The 12,356-nt window shown below is 35.7% G+C and overlaps 1 long non-coding RNA gene across 1 annotated transcript in view; it reads right to left on the bottom strand.

The window, feature by feature from the left end:
- Nucleotides 1-1,936: 1,936 nt before the first annotated feature.
- LOC107136713 overlaps nucleotides 1,937-12,356 on the bottom strand; it is a 64,046-nt gene continuing 53,626 nt past the window's right edge. Inside the window, exons 3-5 of the long non-coding RNA XR_001502743.2 lie at nucleotides 5,374-5,480; nucleotides 4,162-4,314; nucleotides 1,937-3,934 (exon numbers count right to left, since the gene is read on the bottom strand). This is a non-coding gene — a long non-coding RNA (uncharacterized LOC107136713). The remainder of the gene's footprint in view (nucleotides 3,935-4,161; nucleotides 4,315-5,373; nucleotides 5,481-12,356) is intronic.

Raw genomic sequence — 12,356 nt, 5'->3', positions numbered from 1 at the left:
CCTAATAGGCCACAGAAAGGACTTTGGAAACAATTTATTGTGTTTTATTAGGTGTAAAATGAATATACACCTTAAAGCTATGTTTTTGTGACTTTTCTTTTAACATCTGCATAGCCCAGTGTGACTACCATCCACATATAATTACAGAACATTTCCATCTCCCCAGAGAATTTCCTCCTGCTACCTTCTAGTCAATACAACATACTGGAGCTAATTCCTACTCACTTTTATCATCAGAGTTGTTTCATCTGTTCTTGAATAGTGTATAAAGAGAACCATGTAACATGTACTACTTTGACACAAAATAATCCTTTTGAGAGTCTTCCAAGATGGCATGTGTATTATGGACTAGTACTCCATTACCTGGATACATTACAATTTTTTATCCACCTTCCTACTGATGAATATTTGGGTTATTTGCAATTTTGGCCAATCATGAATGGAACTTCTGGGAACATTTATGTACTCTTCTTGGACATATGCAATCATTTTTCTTGGTATAAACCAGCCAGTATACTTTCTAGGTCAATAGCAATAATTTTGGGTTAACTTTAGTGATTTTTCAAAGTGGCTGCACCATTTTATTCTCTAGCCAGCAATGTATGAGAGATCTAATCACTCCACATCCTCACCAAAACTTGGAGTTGACAATCTTTTTAATTTTAGCCTTTCTGGTTGGTGTGTAGTGGTATCTCATTATGGTTTTAATGTGCATTTTCCTGATGACTAACGATGAACTGCTTTGCATATGCTCATGGACTACTCAGACTTCTTGTTTATGAAGTTCTTGTCCGTATTTTATATTTTTGTTATGGCCACATCCCACTTCCACAATCTGTATTAGTCATCTACTGCTATATAGCACATTGCTCTAAAACATGACAGCTCAAAGCAACTAACATTTATTATCTCACACTATTTCTGTGTGTCAGGAACCTGGGGGCAGTTCAGTTGGGTGTTTCTAGCTCAGGATCTCAGGTTGCAGTTGAGCTGTTGACTGGGGTTGGAGTTATATCAAGGCTGGACTGGGGCCAAAGACTCTACCTTTAGCTAAGCTCACTCACCTGAGTTTCATTGTGAGACATGTCTGACTTTCATTAGACTGACTTAATATTGAAAAGCTTAAAGACTCTCTACTACTCTCACTGACCTCTTAATATCCAGGTTCTCAGTGCAAAAAACCTCATCTAAAGGATGATGAAGAGAGACCCAAAGTCCCACAACTAGCTGGGGAGGCTTTGGAAGAGGGAAGTTATCCATCAAAAAATATTAAGACTCAAAGAAATAGAACTGTTTGAAATGGTTCACTTTCATTAAGTTCCCTCTCCTCCCTTAGCAGTTTCAAAAAACAAATCATGGTGGTATTTCAAGTCTACTAAAAATGGTCATTTGATCCAGAAACCTATTTATAGAAATTTATACCAAGATTAGAATCCACAATATAGAGAAAGTTTCAAAAAAGATGCTCATTGAAACATTGCTAATTACAAATCTAACTTATGGAACCATTAGAGAAACTATATATCCCCTCATATGATGCCATGAATTCATCAAAAGTGGTCATTGTGATTGCTTGGGATGGAGTATTATAGGAAATTCTTAGGAGTGTCCACTATGAAGTAGTAAGGATAGATGAAAATGATCTCAATGTGATGTCACTTACATATGCACATAGGAAAAGACTAGAAAGGAAAAGTATAATTCCCATGTTAAAAATGATAGGATACTGGGTACCCTGATCTGATCATTAAACAGGCACTAATTAAAAGTAAAAATATATTTTAAAAAAAGAGAAATGACAGGTTAATGAGTAAATTCTCCCACCTACTTACCACATTTTTAATAATTATATTTTTACAACTAAAAATTCTAAAAGTTACTAAGGGTCATATCTATCTTAAACATTTTATTTGATAAAATAAAAACAAAATACAAATTGTTTTGTCATTTTATTTATTTTTATCAACTCTTTATTTAAAAATATTCAAACTTATAGAAAATTTATAAGACTGGAATAGTAAGTGCTTATCTCCCCTTCACCTAGCTGCACCCACTCTTGCCATATTGGCTTTACCTCTCTGTATGAAACATCTGAGAAAAATGCAGACACTTTGACACCAAGGGCTTAAATCCTACAGCACCTGTGTTCAAAGAACAAGGACATCCTTCTACAGTTATCACACTTAAGAAATTTAACCTTGATAGGGTCCTATTATGTAATATAAAATTTTATATTCAAATTTCTCCAATGGGCCTAAACATACCAATTTTGTTTTTGTGTGTTCTGTTTGATCCGAGAGGCACATTGCATTTAGTTGTGTTCTTTGGTCTCTTTTGATCTAAGGTAAATCACCATGTTAACAGTATTTTAGTATTTTTTTTAATCCTTTTGTGACATTGATCCTTTTTTTAAAGACCCTAGATCAGCTGTGTTTTGTTTGTTTTTGTTTTTTCAGAATATCCATTAACTGAGATAAGTCTGTTTCTTCACAATTAGAAATGACCTGAATTTCTTGACTTAACTCATTGATTTTATTTTGCATTGAAATGGAATTACACTTTCCCATTTCCTACGAATATAGAAAATCTCTAATGCTTTTGTTAAAGAGGTTAGGCTGAGATTTTGTTTGCAAATAGTACAAGTTGTACTCAGATGTGCGTGTCTGAACTGCAGCATTTTGTCATCTAAAAAAACAGTAAGTATGTGTAGCTAAAGAAACCCAAGAATATACGTGGTAAAAATGGGAGTTCATAACCCACTTGAATCAAATGTATGAAATATGATATGTCAAGAGCATTGTAATATTTTGAACAACCAATAAAAAAAAAAAAAGAAACCCAAGAATTTGAGAGCCACTGTGAGTAAGCTCTAGTTTCCACAGCAGAGGAGGGGGTCTTCTTAACCACCTATATCAGGGGAATATTCTTTGTGTCTTTCTATTTTTCAAGCCAGTCTATAAGCCAGACAGAAAGTTAATTGATTTTAGATTTAAAGGCACCAGGTCTCAATCCTAGAGAATAGAATAATCTGCTTATCCAGACTGCTTAGGTGGCAGCAGTGCAGGTTTCTTCAAAACTGTTTTAATAGAACTTTTGAGTCCTGAAACATACCTGATCTCTAAACTAAGCAAGCAGAATTTAGGCAAAGGGAAATCTACATTTTTTTTCCATAAGCTTTTCAAGGCTTTTGAGAAATCATACCAATTTATATAAGTAAGAGCCATGGCAGGGATGTTGCCTTAATGATCAGAGCTTCTTACATGGGACTTACAAATCTGGGTTGTATTTTGAGGAACAGCCCACTGTGCACATCCAAAGGGTTGGCTTCAGTCCCAGGAATGACTTAAGTTTTTGAATGCATGCCATTGTTCTTACCTCACTTGCTCGTGACAGTTATTGCTAATTAATCACAATGTTCTTTTCTATTAGCCTCCACACTGCCTCAAATAATTTCCCAACACAGCACTACAAGCAGCACTAATAACTGAAGTCAATACATCAGATGAAGCCTCTATAACACTTAAAAAATGTTTTCCTGACTCTCAACTGAGTTTTAGTTTCTTATCTTCTCCAGCACATGAATGAATGGCAAGGGTTTAGAAGAGTATGTCTTATGAATGGCCTACAGATAACTGACAAGCCTGATAAAAATCTCCTATCAGAGCTTGTTGACAAGATGACGGGACAAGAGAAAGAAAGGAAAGGATATTAAGGTTGACTATTTGCTGTGACATTTTGATCTCAATAGGTAATAATAGCTAAAACATATCAAAAAGTTGATTTCTTATTCATGAAATAATCCAAGTTGGTTCCAGGTTGGGGAAGTAGGAGCGCATGAGCTCTGATGTACATGGCCATTAGGGACCCAGGCTGATGGAGCTTCTGCCATCTCACACATCTGACTTGCCCCATCACAGTGGCTGTTTGCATCCATCTGGTGGCAGAAAGAGAGGCATGGAAGAGCATCACATGAGAGGCTTTTATGGGTCAAACTTGAAAGAGGATCACACAATTCTTCAATATTCTCTGTTCTAGACACAGTTAGATGGTAACATAAAGATTTTGGTCATTACCCAGCCATTTCTACCCAGAAAAGGACATTCCTATGACATCCCATGGCTTCTTATAGGACAGGGGAATGATGATAACACTTTCATTTACCTGATACTATGGTACTCATGATATTTGAGTGTTTTCATATTCCTAAATGTGAAGAGCAAATTTGTAAAATTTTAGTCTCTCAGGTGTTTTTTAAAGATACAACTGAAGTTCTGCTTCTATAAGGACTTGGTAGACAAGAACATGGCTCCTGACCTAGAAATAAGAAATACTACAGATAAAATACAAATCTTAATTGTTATTGAACCCACCAGATATCTGAGACCATAGAACAATCAGGTAACCAGAAATTCAAAGTCCCTCCAAGAATACAAGATGCCAACTGTGTCTCACCTTTGACTGAGCACAAGAAATAGCAATGCTAGTTATCATCAAATAAGTAAGAAGAATTCATCCAAAATGTCTAACAAATTGCAGAAATCTGACCTTGAGCTAACACGACAGTGATACATAACAGAGAGACATAAGCAGTGGGAACCTAAGATTAAGGGGATAATTCTATAGACTGGGCCTACTGGGCTGACACCTACACACTTTCTTTTTTAAAAGCAATTTACCTGTGGCCCTTTCCTGGCTTAAGTCAGTGGGATATGTCACATCCCTCAGCAAAAACCCTGTTCTCTGCAGGAGAAATGCAAGCTCAAAAATTCTTCTCTACTGATAAGAACAGAAGTTACCCTGGAGCGGGGACATTTGTGACCTTTATGCAGACCAGATTTCAGGACTCAAGGGGACAAGATAATTAGAAGCAAAGCCCTTCAACTATAAAATCTGTAAAAACAAGTTCCAATTAGAACCAGTCTGCATGGGCCAAAGTGACCCAGAGTTGCCTTGGATCTCTAGCATGTCATTATAATAATAAAATATCCCCTCCCTGGGACAAGACCACGTGCATGGGTGACTTGAAAGTCCAGTGCAATCTTATTGTCAATTAAAAATCAAGAGGTGGATCTGAACAGGACTCTCTGGAAACTTTCCTGGGATCCCTAATAAAACTAGAGGGCAGGAGGGGTGTGCCATGCCTCTCGTCTCTGAAAGGAGCCATTCTCTTCCTCAAGAGTTTTATCTTTTTCCCTTTTCCTATCCTTTCTAATAAACCCATGCCAGCTATTCTGAGCAATTTATCTAAAATCTTTCTGGCATGATTGCAAAGAACTGGTGACAGAGGACATCCACAGAGCCAAAGAGAACTTGCTCTGCAACAACAGAATAAATGTGTCTGAGAGCCATCAATACAAGGGACTTTGTACTTACTGTTCTTCTAGGCCTTGATTGCGTGCTCAAGGAAAAGATCAGGGTCATGGTAGGGGACCAGAAGCAATCTTCCTTTGTGGCGAAGGTATAGGAGAGGAATATAGCTGCTGTAGAAAAGTCACAAAGCCTCCATTTAGTTGCTTCCCTAAGGAAAATTCTTCAAATCACTTGGGTAGAGACAGAAAATCGGTTTCCCTAAGGCAAAATGAAGAATCACTATAGTTGGAAAAGGGTAAAAGGAAAAATTTCCATCATTGTTGGGGGGCAGGGAAGAGTCCATCAGTATCTTCCCACTAAACATGTACAGGAAAGTCCCCTACAAGACCTGCAAAAGATACACGGTAGTTTGGCTGTCATGGGAAGGAGCAATCGGATCACTTAGGAACTCCACCCCTCAGATAAAGGAATAAAACTGACTGCAACCTTGAGTAACAAGCAATAGCAGTCCACTCCTCAAGGATGGGCAGTAATATAGAGAGAACCCTTCCTTCTGTTCTGTGGTACAGACACACAGAATGGGCCAAAGGCTGAGGGTTAAGTAGGAATATGGAGAAAGACTCTCTGGCACCCAAGACGCACCCTCAGGACAAGCTCATGCCACAGGAATTTGAAGCCAGTGGTTACTGAAGCTAACCCAGCAACAATAAAACCTGCTTATCTGTTAGCTAGATTAACCCAACCCCCCACACAGCCTAACAGCAGGAGAGTTATGTTCATTTCCAAGTACAAACACTATATCTAAGTCTCTGTTGTCCTAAAACTAATGTCTGGTGCCCAGTTAAGTGGCCCACACCTGAAATCCCAGCAGTTCAGAGGGCTAAGGCAGGGAAATCAAAGTTCAAAGCCAGCCTCAGCAATTTAGTGAAGTCCTAAGCAACTTAGCAAGAAACCGTCTCAAAATAAAAAAGGGTTGGGGTTGTGGCTCAGTGATTAATCATCCCTGGGTTCAATCCCTGGTATTACTACTACTACTATTACTACTACTACTACTACTACTACTACTACTACAAATAATGATAATGATGATGATGATGATGCCCGGCATCTCAAAAATGATAAGACAATTAAGAAGGCAAGAAAAAAAAATAACTTCTATTATCATGAGATAAAGCAAGCAATAGAACCAGACTTAAAGATTCAGATGTTGGAACTATCCAGCAAGTCATTTAAAATAACTATTTTTAATACATTAAAGACTCTAGTGGAAAAGGTAGGCAATATGCATGAACTGACATGGTATTTCAGCAAGGAGATTGAAACTATAACGAAATAGCTAATGGAAATTCTGGAAGTAAAACAAGATGAGAACAGAGATAAATGAAGATTTCTTAAATGTGACATCAGGTTAAAAATCCATTGAGGTACCACTACATACCTCTCAGAATGTCTGAACTTAAAAAATCTAACTATACCACATGATGGTCAGGATATGAAGCAACAAGAACTGTCATACATCACTGATGGGAAAAAGAAATAATACAGCTACCTTAAAATACAGCTAGCAGTTTTTTATATAAAACTTAACCTACACCTACAAATAAGATCTAACCATCATCTCCTAGTTTCTTACCCAATAGAAATAAAAACCTACATTTACTCAAAAGCCTATATAGGAATGTTTATAGTGACTTCATTCATCATTACCAAAAGCTGAAAACAACTGAATTGTTTCAATGGTGAATGTCTTTAACAAAGCCTGCTACATCTGTATAGCAGAATGCTACTCTATATTCTACTCATATAGCAGAATGAAGTACTGATCACTCAGATAAATCTCAAATGCATTGTGCTAAGTGAGAAGAAAGAAATAGAAGAGCTACATACTATATGACTCTATTTATAGGACATTCTGGGGAAAGCCAGACTAAAAATATTGGTAACAGATCAGAGGTTGTTAAGGACTGGTGGTAGGTAGAGGTCTTTACTAAAAAAGGAATTTTAACAGTGATGAAACCATTCAAAATGTTGAATGTAGTGCTAGTTTTACAACTTTATGCTCTTTTTTCTGAACTTGTAGAACTGTACACTAATGATGGTGACTTTTTTGTTCTATGTAAACATTATCTGACTTTAGAAATATTAAGTAACCATATAAAAGATAAAAAAAATTAAGGCAAAGGCTCTGCCTTCCTAACCCTTTCAATCCATTATTATACTGCCTTATAAGAAGATGGTGGTGAAGATCGATTATATTTTGGTTCAAAATATCTTCTGCCTTTCCTCTGTCTCCTCCGTAGAGGACCTTGCCTTATCAACCCAAATGGGAGCATTTCAGACAGTGCTAATTCATTTGACATACTCTAAGAGTTGGCTTTTTAAAAAAAAAATTCTACAAGCCCATATTATATTTGATTAAAAATGTATTATCAAAGAAAAATTACTCTGAATGCTATATGGAAATACCCAAGTTTTCCTGAAATATTTCTACAAATTTCAAGTATTTTTGTGAGCCACATTAAATCAGTCTGAACAGTTCAATAGAATGCATATTTTAATGTTCACATGAAAATAGAAATTATGCCAAAATAAAGCTTCATCACAGCATGGTAACTTTTCGTCCTTGTTCTCCTTTCATAATTTTGGATTTGCTTACTTTAGGTTGCCACAAGGACAACATCTATGTAAACATTATCTGACTTTAGAAATATTAAGTAACCATATAAAAGATATAAACATCTTTTTATTTTTTAATTTTTTTGGTAATGGAGATTGAATCCAGGAGTGCACTCTATGACTGAGTTATGTCCCTAGTCTTATTATTATTATTATTATTATTTTATTTTGAGATAGGGTCTATGTAAATTGCAGAGGATCTCCCTAAATTACTGAGGTTGGCCTCAAACCTGCAATCTTCCTGCTTCAGCCTCCCGAGACACTGGAATTACAGGTATGTGCCACCCTGCCCAGCTGACACTTTATTCTTTTCTGTACTGGAGATTGAACCCAGGACCTTATACATGCTAGGCAAGTGCTATACCACTGATCTATATTTACAGTTTTGTTTTGTTTTTATTTGGTTTGTTTTTTTTTATTTTGAGACAGGGTCTCACTAAGTTGTTGAGGCTGACCTCAAACTTGTGATCCTCCAACCTCAGTCTCCCAAGTAGCTGGGAATACAGGCTGGCACCGCTGGGCCTGTCATAACTAACATCTCTGTGTTTCACTTGCATCATATTTCCTTCCATTAGCACATAATTCTGTCACCAACTATCCTGTTACCTAAAAATTAAATATTGTCTTCTCTTTAAAAATGTTTAAGCAGAATTTTTATGATTACAAAGTTTTCACTATTAAATATGAGTTTTTGAGCAAATTATACTCCATGTAATAAAGTCCTGGCTTCTTTCTCTTATGAACCATTTCAAAAACACATTAGCAGATTTTGTTGTGCCTTCCCCATGAAAAATGTAACAGTCCCTTCTTTAGGCTAGTAGCTCTCAACTTGATTGGAGCAACACCCTTCTTTTAAAACAATTGCTATATAATGGTTTTCCTATCTTGAAATGAAGTATCTTCCACCTTGCAGGATACCTAACACCCTTAGCTCCCACCCATAGAAGCCAATGAGCTCCATAATCTTTCTGAGAACCACAAAAATCCCCCTCACAAAGCTCTAGGTTGCCCCTAAGGTAGGAGGAGGGTGGAACCACCCCTTCAAGATCCGCCAAGCTAGGACATGTTTCCTTAATGGCAACAAATGTTCTAGTTAAAAATGACCAACTTGGACTAAAGGACAATTATTTTGTTTTGTTTTAAGTAATAGTTTCAATAGGAAGCACAGTAACTAAAAGTAGTTAATGGGTGATTTAGTGCTGTGCAGCCAATGACCCAAACACTTGCAGGTTTAAAACAACAAACTCTTATTATCTCAGTTTCTGAGCATAAGGAATCCGGGAGTAGTTTCTGGTGGGGTTCACAGATAGGGATCCCTGCATTGGTAAATAAAAATAAGTATGACAACTAATTTCAGGTTGTAATTGTATTGGATTATAAGAGATTGTTTCATAGAACTGAGAGGAATGGAAAATACTGTTGAAGTTTTGTTCCTACTAAATACAAACTTCCTTAGCAACATGACAATATTATTTTATTTTCTGAAATGCAGAATCACAGTTTATCCAATCTCTATATTTACCTCTGTATTCTGGATTTGTTAAACAGCTACATGTGAATACACGTTATTATCATAGGTATAAGTAAATCTGAAAAACACAATTTTTGGACACCTATGTATGTGTTTATTTTAGCAATAAGAAAATTTATTATTTATTAAGTTGGAAGATGAGACCAACCTAATCAGATATTTTAGTGCTAAGCGTGTATTTTAGTTAAGCCTGTAGAAAGGGTGTAGACTGAGAAAGATGAAGGTCAATATGTAGGGCAAGTAAATGTTTTTAAAAAATAAAGCCCTGATTTTTTCATATTCTGCTTCCCACCCCCATTGAGGGGCCAGTTCACATTTTATAACTTCTTTTTTTTTTTCTCATGGAAATAAATGTTTATTCAAAAATGGAAAGGTACTGAAGGCACTGGATAGTTTTCCATTGAGCTGTTTGTCTGTGCCCCACTCCGCAGGTTGAGCAGCCAGTCAGCACAGTCACCTGAGCAAGGCAGTTGTTACACAATGATTCAAGCCTGAGTGACAGTCTCTTATAGAACGGCTGGTTAAACTTCCTAGGCAGACTTCATATCCCTGAGTTTCTAAAAGATTGGCAGCAACTTAAAACACTATGGGTCTCAGAGGTCTCTATTGTGGTCTTCTAATTGGGGTGACTGGGGAGTTCTCTAAAGGGCGTGCAATCTTGGGTGGTTTTAAGGGAGCTCATCTTCCAGGTCCTCAACTCCTGTATATACTCCTGCCTAAACCTGATCTGCCCGAGACCACGTGTTTCATAAAGGCGCTATGCCCAGTCACTTTTCCCTGACCTCACAAAATAAGAGCAATCCTCTCGCCCACAGGGACTCCTGCCCTGGGTCTCAGTGCCTATGGTGAGGCTGCCTCCATCAAACACTGGCCTGGGGCTCAGGTGTGCAATTCAAGAAAGAAGAAGTAAAAATGGCCACAGTCATTCCTACTGATCAACATTACTTTTTTTTTCTTTCTGTTTTTGGTACTGTTATTACATTTTTAAGTGTCAGGACTACACACGGGAAGTGAGTTCATGTTTTATTCTTTCCTGTATATCCAGTCAGACTCAAAAGGAAAATTTATAATTAACTCTTTCATAAAGGTAATGGGTTACAGGGGTTGGGGAGGTCACTGAGAGGTTTGATTCCCAACATTGCACACACACAACAACAGAGTGGGTAATTAGTTATATAAAATCTATATTCATTGTTCATTTGGATGTATTTACTGCTACCTCTTATTGCTCAAACACTTTGGTATCAGTTCATTCTATCCTACAATGTACTTATTTAGATGTTTATTGGCTTAATGAGAATGGATTGTGGAATCTACTAGAAATAATCATTAATACAATTTTTATAAGCCATGTGTGTGAAAATAATCAATAATTTTGTTTTTGTTGCCAATGCAGAATTCATTTACATCCTAGCAATAAATAATATGTATGCATGTATTGATTTTGAACTAAAAAAAACTCCATTCATCTCCTTAAAAGATACAGTTCCAGTAAACTTTTACTTATATTTAATAATTATCAAATTTAATAATGTATTTATTTTATGTCCAATTGTATTATAAGAAGGTGATAACCCAATCCAGATGAAAACTTCACCCTTCTGTTTTATGAATATAAAAAGCTTTATAAATATAGGAAATATCTGAAACATATATTTTGAATTTCAACATATATATTTTTGTAGGAGAAAAGTATGATACAGCCATTACTATTTTTAAACTTTCAAATATAAAGAACAAATTCGGTGGATAAAGTAAAATGAAAATTTGGCTTCAAGAGAAAACATAAAACTTTTTTACAAAAGTAGCTAATGTTAGAAAAGAGGTTTTTCATGTATTTTTTAAATTAATAACAGTCCATATAAAATGTTTTGGTATTTAGATTGTATTGTATACATTGAAAAGAGTGTTAATAGGTTTTTGTTAAAAGTGTCAATACCTACAATATGATTATATGCTTTGTTGCTATTTAAATATATGAGGAAAATTATTCAAATGTTAACACAAAGATGTGTGAAAGCATATTGCTCTTCAAAACTATTCTAGGGAGTATGCAAGCAAAAGAAAAAAATTATCACTATAATGAAGTAAAATAAATCAGTGGTCCTAGAGTTCTGTTTCCAGACCTGGTATTAAAGTAGTCATTTCTTTCAGTTTTCTGTCTTCATTTTTCCAAATATAAATGAGCATAATAATAACTTTCCTTGTAGTCAGCAGTGTCTATAGAATTCATATAAGAAAAAAATCTATTTAATAGCATGCCAAATTGTATATTAAGTTACATGTGAACTAACAATATGGGTTGGAAATAAAAACACTCATTTATCTTGTTCTTTTTATACTTGTCAGAATTTATTACAGAAACTTGAAAATCTATGGGTTCGAACAGAACAGATAATTTAGAATTTCAGAGGTTTAAGGGATTGGTTCTGACTTTATGTTCTAAACCTATAATCTTTACTGTCTCAAAATGACTACTTACTTCACATAAATATGTATAAATATGTTGATCTGTTTTACGTAACTAAATGTAAATATATTTACATGATATAAATCTACATATTCAACAAAAAATCTATGAGATAGGCAGATGAAAGAATTTTAGAAGTCCATATTCCTAAGTGCGCTATAGTATTTCCCTCCTTTTGAGCAGAAAGGTCTTGACAGCTTTGTCTAAGTTTATACATAACACAATTTGCCTGTATCTGGATTCCTATTCTCTTTGCTGTGTAATAGCCTTGTTTACTTCCATTAAGGAAATGAAATTCAGGGAAATTAATGATGGAGATTCCCTCTGAGAAATTCATCGTGAGGTGACTTCATCATTGTGAGAACATCA

The sequence above is a fragment of the Marmota marmota genome, unplaced genomic scaffold, assembly GCF_001458135.2.
Source record: "Marmota marmota marmota unplaced genomic scaffold, marMar, whole genome shotgun sequence".
NCBI classification, from domain to species: domain Eukaryota; kingdom Metazoa; phylum Chordata; class Mammalia; order Rodentia; family Sciuridae; genus Marmota; species Marmota marmota.
Note: the sequence above shows the minus strand (reverse complement) of the source record. Positions and strands in the feature narration are given on the sequence as shown.